The 7,185-nt window shown below is 37.5% G+C and overlaps 1 long non-coding RNA gene across 1 annotated transcript; it reads left to right on the top strand.

Moving 5' to 3' along the window:
- The first annotated feature begins 3,885 nt into the window (after positions 1–3,885).
- Positions 3,886–6,798, top strand: LOC103101156 (uncharacterized). The gene is made up of 3 exons (XR_001628786.2): positions 3,886–4,030; positions 4,926–5,052; positions 5,185–6,798. It is a non-coding gene; the product is annotated as an uncharacterized LOC103101156 (long non-coding RNA).
- The last annotated feature ends 387 nt before the right edge of the window (positions 6,799–7,185 follow it).

Raw genomic sequence — 7,185 nt, 5'->3', positions numbered from 1 at the left:
GTTGCTATATACACCTCTGTTCTCCTGCATACTTAAATTAAACCCCCTAATTACAAAATTTCAAATTAGGCCTGTCCTATTCATGATTTTAAATGTCAGGTGCTTGGAGAGACATTGGTCTGATGGGCCTGTTAGTAATCACTCACTCACTCAATCAATCAATGCAATTTTATCTTCTTTTTATTTTGTCAATGTAATTCAGACTATCGAATTTTGCCCCTTCTTTGGAAGCTTTCCTTATGCTCTAAGAGGGCTCAATATCGATTGATGCTTTGTTCACCTCCCTTCGATGACATTTGAGGAGAACTTCGGAAGCAGCAATTAGGTTATAATCCCCCAATTGTTAGAAGAATGGATTAGGTGCTCACCAATTACTGTTCTCTTGAGAATAATTGTCAGAGGGTGGGGTTCATCTTGTGAGGTTTCCTCAGATCCTGCCAATCATTGTCAGGATTTTAAAATAGAGACACTTTTCAACATCTCAGAAGCTTCAGAAAAGCGTTGTACAGTGCTCTTTTGTTGTCTTTTAGTTACCCTCCCCGATAATGGAGAAATGAAAAGATTCAGCTGCTAAAGGAAGGATCTTTTGGAGGTTTCAAAACGTCCCCTGCCCCACATCCATTTTTCTCTCCTTTTGTGATTGAGTTGGGACAAAAAGGCCGCAATATAGGGAAACAGTTACCGAGAGACTACTATGCAACTCTTTTAGCTATTACAGTCCCCCCTCCAGGGAGCACTTAGTTTCTGTAGAGAACTTGCCTGAGTGTCTTACTGCCTGGGACCCTGAAACCTAATCACTCAGGGGAAAGGAACTTAGCCCTACTGTCGATGGAAACTGAAAGCCTGAAGGTCTTAAGAGAGGACCATTCTTACCTTCTAATGAGATTTTCAGCTGGAATTTTAGAGGTAGAGAGAAGCAAAATAAAATTTGGAATAAGCACCTGCATTTTGGAGATTTCAAAAAGAACTGAAGCTTTCTCATTATGAGCTGGAAAGGGACCTGGGAATCCTAGAGCTAATCTTATTAATTTTTCTCTCAATCGCTTTTCCTCAAACTAGGCTAAGCAAACCCAAATGTACATATGTAGCATGGTTAGAAAATGTATGTGTATATATGGATATTTTATACACGTGCTTATATAATACAAATAAATGTAGGCACAAAAAAGAAAGAAATGAGGGAGAGGGAGAAAACAAAGGGAGAGGGAGGTGAAGGTCTAGAGGACAGAGAGCTGGACTTCTGGCATAGAAATCAAGCTGACAAGCATTTAATAAGCATTTACAGCATCCTTCCTCCCCCCGCCCACTCCCTGCCCCATCCACAGTTCTACCTCCCCTTGGTCATTCCAGGGCAACAAAGGAGAAAGGGTGCATGAGGGAAAGGGCTGGCACAGGGTGAAATGGGGCAAAGGTCTCCTCTCTTTGGACCAGAGTAGTCCGTCCTCCTCCTTTGTCATCTCTCTGCTTACCAGTTCTTTTGCTTTTCACATGGATGTTTTTTGGGGGAAATCAGGGTGGAAGGTTGCAGAGTGCCGACACTAGGGGCAGGAGCCCTTTGAGAGGGAGAGCAAGGTATTATACAGTAAAGTCAACATAGGTGTTAAAAGTTAAAGCAAGAATTTGTCTTCTGGTTTCAGATATCCATTGGGAGTCTTGGATGGTATCTCCAATGGACAATGAAGGACTTCTGTATAGCACTGTATAATGACATACAATATACTTTATTGTTACTGCAGTTAATGCTGGTAATGCCTTACTGTGTGCTTAATTTGTCAATTAAACTTTATAAAACCCTTGTATGTACAAGAAAATCACATTGTGTGGGAGTCAACAGATGTTCACATATATGTGGTTTCAGCTATCCATGCTCGACATCCCCCTACCATCCTATGTACCAGGCACTATACAAAGGCGTACAAGGATCCAGGAATCCCTGCAAGCCAAGGAAATCTGGGAATTCTTAGGTGAGGAAACGCCTCCAACCAATGGAGGCTAATTTTTTTTCCAATTTATATTCTCATAGAAGTGCCTAGAGCACTGAAATGTTAAGTGAGTTACCCAGTGTCAGACAGCAACAATGCCATCATTGGAACACTTCCTGTATGTGTGTATGATATATGCTTTTTTTTCTCATCTGTAAAATGGAGAAAAATAGCACTTAGCTCTCAGGAATCTCGTGAGGCTCAAGTAATATATTTGTAAAGTACTTTGCAAACTTTAAATGCTACATAAATAATACTGGGATAGTGGGATGTATTTATTTATTATTTTATTTTATATATTATATATAAATATATTTATTATATTATAAATAATATTATTATTTATAAGGAAACTCCCTCTACTAATGTAACTATTCTGTAGCTCATGACGGTTCCTACAATCCCATGCGATTAAGTGACTTGCTTAAGGCCACAGTATATATCAGAAGTAAGATTTGAACTCAAGCTTACTAACTTTGAGGTCAGCTCTCCCTCCATTACACCACACTTTCTTTCATAGAGCCATATTTATAAATAATGTAATTTCGGCCTAATATACCATAAGATACTATAATGAGAAGGAACCACAGAGATGATCTAATCCAAACCCTCATTTTACAAATGAGGAAACTAAAAATCACTTTTGGCAAATGATTTTCATGAGGTCACAAAGAATTTAACACAGAAAGAATTTCAATGTATTCTTTTGATGTCTTAGAAGCAACTGGTGGTGCGGTGTATAGAGTTCTGGGTCTTGAGTCAGGAAAACCTACATTCAAATCCTTCCTCAGATATTTGCTCACCTTGTAACCTTAGGTAGGTCACTTCACTTCTGTTTGCCTCAGTTTTCTCAATTGTAAAATAGGGATAATAATAGTACCTAGCTTGCAGGATAGTCATGAGGATCAAATAAGATAATATTTGTTTAAAAAAATAGCACAATGCCTGGCACAAAGGAGATACTTTTTAATTTTTATAAATGCTTATTCTCTTCCCTTTGATGCAAACTTTAGTACTCTTTCAACTTGATTAGCAGCATTTGGAAATATTAACTTTTATTTTTTTTAGAATTTAAAATAAGGCTTCATATATATTTTAGTGCTCACTTCTTGCTAATGAAGGGAAATACTCATAAATCAAAACAAATAATCCAGTGGTCATTTATAGTTTTCTTAGAATAGACCTTTAAAGTACTAACTACATACCAGCAATTATGATTATTTATGGTTATTATTATGATTATCATGTATTTGATCATTCATGCATATTACACACATATAAGTATACAGTCATACATGTTCAAAGTACACATCCATCTCACCTTTTGCCTGGCAATTTCTTCTCAGTGTTGTTCATATCTTAGAGCCCGAGAGTTGGGAGGTAGGAGAAGAAAGGTTATGGGCAATCTACAAATCGAATAATCCACTTGTAGATAACAGAGAGTTGGTGGTCTCCATTTTTCTCTCTCTAGATGATTTGGTACGTAGTTGTGTATCTATTCAGGAGCCTAGGTAAGAATTTGAGTCACTTTGAAATCTTTGCTAAGATCAATTTCATAAAATATTCATGAAGACACATTTACTGCTGAGTTACTGATTTGGCTAAATTGAGTTGAAGCAGGTGTATTGCAATGATGTGAGAAGGAGGTGCAAAATCAATAGTGAAAATGCAATTGAGTCCTGATATTTTGGGCCAAGGGAGTTTGAGCACCCAAGCAAAGTTGATGAGACATGACACCAGATGACATAAACTTACCACTTGAACAGGAGTTTGGCTTATGTTTTCCTTTCCAGTGCACAGAAATGTTGCATAATCCTGGAGTCCTTTATATTTTTTAGGATCTTCAAACTAAGAAAGGATGAAAGCTTGGTATTCATCCCTTTGTTGTATATTTTTGTAGATAAGAAATTTATTTGAAGATGGATTGGACTAGATGGACTCTGCCATCCCTGAAAGTGCTTCTTCAGCTTTGAGATAGTGTTACTGAAACCATGACTGTGGTATGAACAGAAATGGGAGCCTCAGAAGGAGCTGATATGAGAAGCAAGGTAATAGGCTTGGCTTGTGGAAGTATTCTACATACCAGGGGCAGGTACTAAAAAGAGCAGAACTCCACACCCTGGCCCAGACCCTGGGCAAGTCACTTAACCCTCTTTGCTCAGTTTTTCTATCTGTAATATGAGCTTGAAAAAGAAATGGCAAATCACTCCATTATTTTAGCCAAGAAAACCCCAAATAAGATCATGAAGCATAGAACAGTACTCAACAACAACAAATATCCATCCTTAAAGTTATCCTTTTTCCTTTGAGAAGTGTTGGTGGTGGTGATGATCTCTCTTAATTTTTACAACAAATCAAATTGAGTTTTATATTTCTCATGGAACTTTGGGCATAGATGTTACTTAAATCATTTATCTGAATAGGTTGAACCTAGAAAGCTTTTAATTCTCATCTGATCAGCACTGATTTAAAAAAAAAACATTTTACATATCTCAAAGGATAAGATTTAGGGTCAGCTAGGTGGCTCAGTGAATAGAGAACCAGGCCAGTAGATGAGATCCTTGTCTCATGTCTCAGAAAAATCTGGTCTCAGATACTTCCTGGCTATATGACCCTGGGCAAATCACATCCCCAATCTCCTAGTCCTCACCACTTTTCTGCCTTAAATATATGGTATCAATTTCAAGAGAGAAGGTAAGAGGTTTGTTTGTTTTTTTTTTCTTTTTTAGTACAAGATTTGCTGAAATGAAAAGAAGGTTGACTTCTTGATAATTAGTTTTAAAAATATTTGCATATACTTCTAAGGGAAATATTGGTAGACTTAGGGTCAGAAGTTCTGAGTTAAAATGTGATTTCTTGATCTATTTTATTTCTCACTTCTCTCTTTACTACTAACTTCTCTCAAAGGTTATAAGTCAAGAAATCTACTGTCTTTTTTCTTAGTCATAGGATGGGATCATAGATCTTAGAGCTGCTGAGATCCTCAGAGGCTACTTAATCCAACACCCTCATTTTGTTGATGGAGAAACTTAGTCTATTATTCGGGAAATGAATGTGCCCATTGTCACAGGTGAGATGTCCTCTGATTGTAGAGTCAATGTTGTTTCTACTGTACAGTCTGTTTTAATACTTCTATCTCTGGAATTTCTACACTGGAAACTAGTCATGATTAATGACTATCTCTCATTGCCTAACATTTCAGGAAGGTCCCAGCCATGCTTTGTGTCACTTCCTACTCCTCAGCCATCTTCCATGTAGACTTTCCAAACAAATTACAACCCACATCAGAGACCATGATCTGGAGATTTGTGTTTTATTTCATCTCTAGGACTTCTCTCTCAGGACCCTGCTTTCCTGAATGGTGGCTCCTCTAATAGAACATAAATTACTTCTATATTTTTTAGTTTCAATGCATTGAACAATTCCTGGTACATAGTAGGTACTTGATGAATGCCTTTGATTCATTAATTTGTCAGCAGAGAGCAGTACAAAATCATCTTCAGAAGATCACTGCAGCCTGTCAGCTTTACTTCGATCTAGGAACCTATCTATAATGAACCTCTGTCCTAAACCTCTGGATGCTGAAAACCAAGGTGTCTACTTGGACCCTGCTTCTTGTTTGTTCCCTCTTGTTTGTACTGAATCCTGGCTTGCCTATTTGGAAGGCACTACCTTGTGGTCCCTCTTAACCATGTTGAAAACCAAGTCAACAAATCCAGTCTGCTTGCTTGAAACCCATCCTGCATCTGTTTCCTCAAATGAATTTCTTGAACTTTGGAATTTGGTTTCAACTCTGTACTCTCAAATATTTGCATGTTATTCCCAATAGTACCTGGTCTCCTGGCTATATCCCTTTGCTCTCCAAAAATCCTGTTGAATGCCAGAACCTTTGTCTAGCTGTATTCCAGATTCTTCTGTTATTATCCCAATACCAAACATTTTACCACCTAAATATGTACTGTTTTCTCTTATAACTAAACTGCTTATTATATGTATGTGCCTTGTTTCTCAAATAGGACCTTCCTGAAGGTCAGGGTTCATTGTCTTTCACTCACATATTTCCATTAGTCCTTAGACTTTTCAAGTAGTAGGCCAAACTAAATATTTGTTGAATGAATGATTTGACAATTTAACATATGCAAAGATCTGGGCAGATAAGTGGCATAGAGAAACCAGAGAACTGGACATGGTACCTGGAAAACCCGAGTTTTAATCCTGTCTCAGATAATTATTTATTGGATGACTCTGGGAAACCTTTCTAAGCCTCATTTTCTTCCACAAAATGAAGATAATAATAACACATCTTGTAAAATTGTTGTAAATACAAAAAAAAAAAGAAATTATATGTACATATATAAAAATACTTTGTAAATCTTAAAGAACTTTACAAATATTAACTATTATTATTTTGCAATCCTCTTTTTTAAAACAAATATGGCCTGTTGTCAGAAAAATCTCTTAACCAAAAGCAAAATTAAGTCTTCCACTAAAAGATTTTGAAATACCAATGACAAAACTGTGATAGAAAAGGAAACCTGTTGCTTCTGGTCAAATGGGGTAAAAACAAAGACATGAGATGAAGCAGAGGCAGACAGAACTGAAATACTAATACCCCAGAGCACAAACATAAAACAAATCCCTCAACATCCTCTCAAGCTGAGGTGTTTAACCCAGCTAGTTAAAAACTCAAAATATATCTGAGAACTCAAGGTCAATCATGACCACATCAGCTTCATTGGGTAGAAAACCTCTCCTAAACTGGTCTTTTGGAGAGCTTGCAGAGCCCATTTCAGGGTTGTTTATACACCTATGGTATTCACCTTTCACCTCGCTCTGACCTGTGGCTCCAAGATGTGTTCCATGGCTCCAAAACCATCTTGATAGAGCAGATAGACCAGGTTAAAATAACTGAAAGGCCTCAAACTTGTTGATGAGTTGGGGGATGTCTATCCTAAGCACATGAAGACTTTCCTTCTTAGAGTGGTCAGATGGGAATAATTTCTTACGATGACCATGAAGATGGCTGAAGCAAAAACTATGATGAGCTTAGAGCTTGGTAGACATAAAAGATACAACTGCATCTGTGGCCATCACCAGTTGTCCTGACTTTTGTCTTAGATGACTCCAGAAGCAAGAGTGAGACTGATGACTTGGTGTAACTACCTCACTTAAATACAATTCATTCAGCAAGTCAAGACATCAC

Source organism: Monodelphis domestica, chromosome 3, assembly GCF_027887165.1.
Source record: "Monodelphis domestica isolate mMonDom1 chromosome 3, mMonDom1.pri, whole genome shotgun sequence".
NCBI lineage: Eukaryota > Metazoa > Chordata > Mammalia > Didelphimorphia > Didelphidae > Monodelphis > Monodelphis domestica.
The sequence above is the reverse complement of the archived record's forward strand: the minus strand, read 5'-3'. Positions and strand labels throughout refer to the sequence as shown.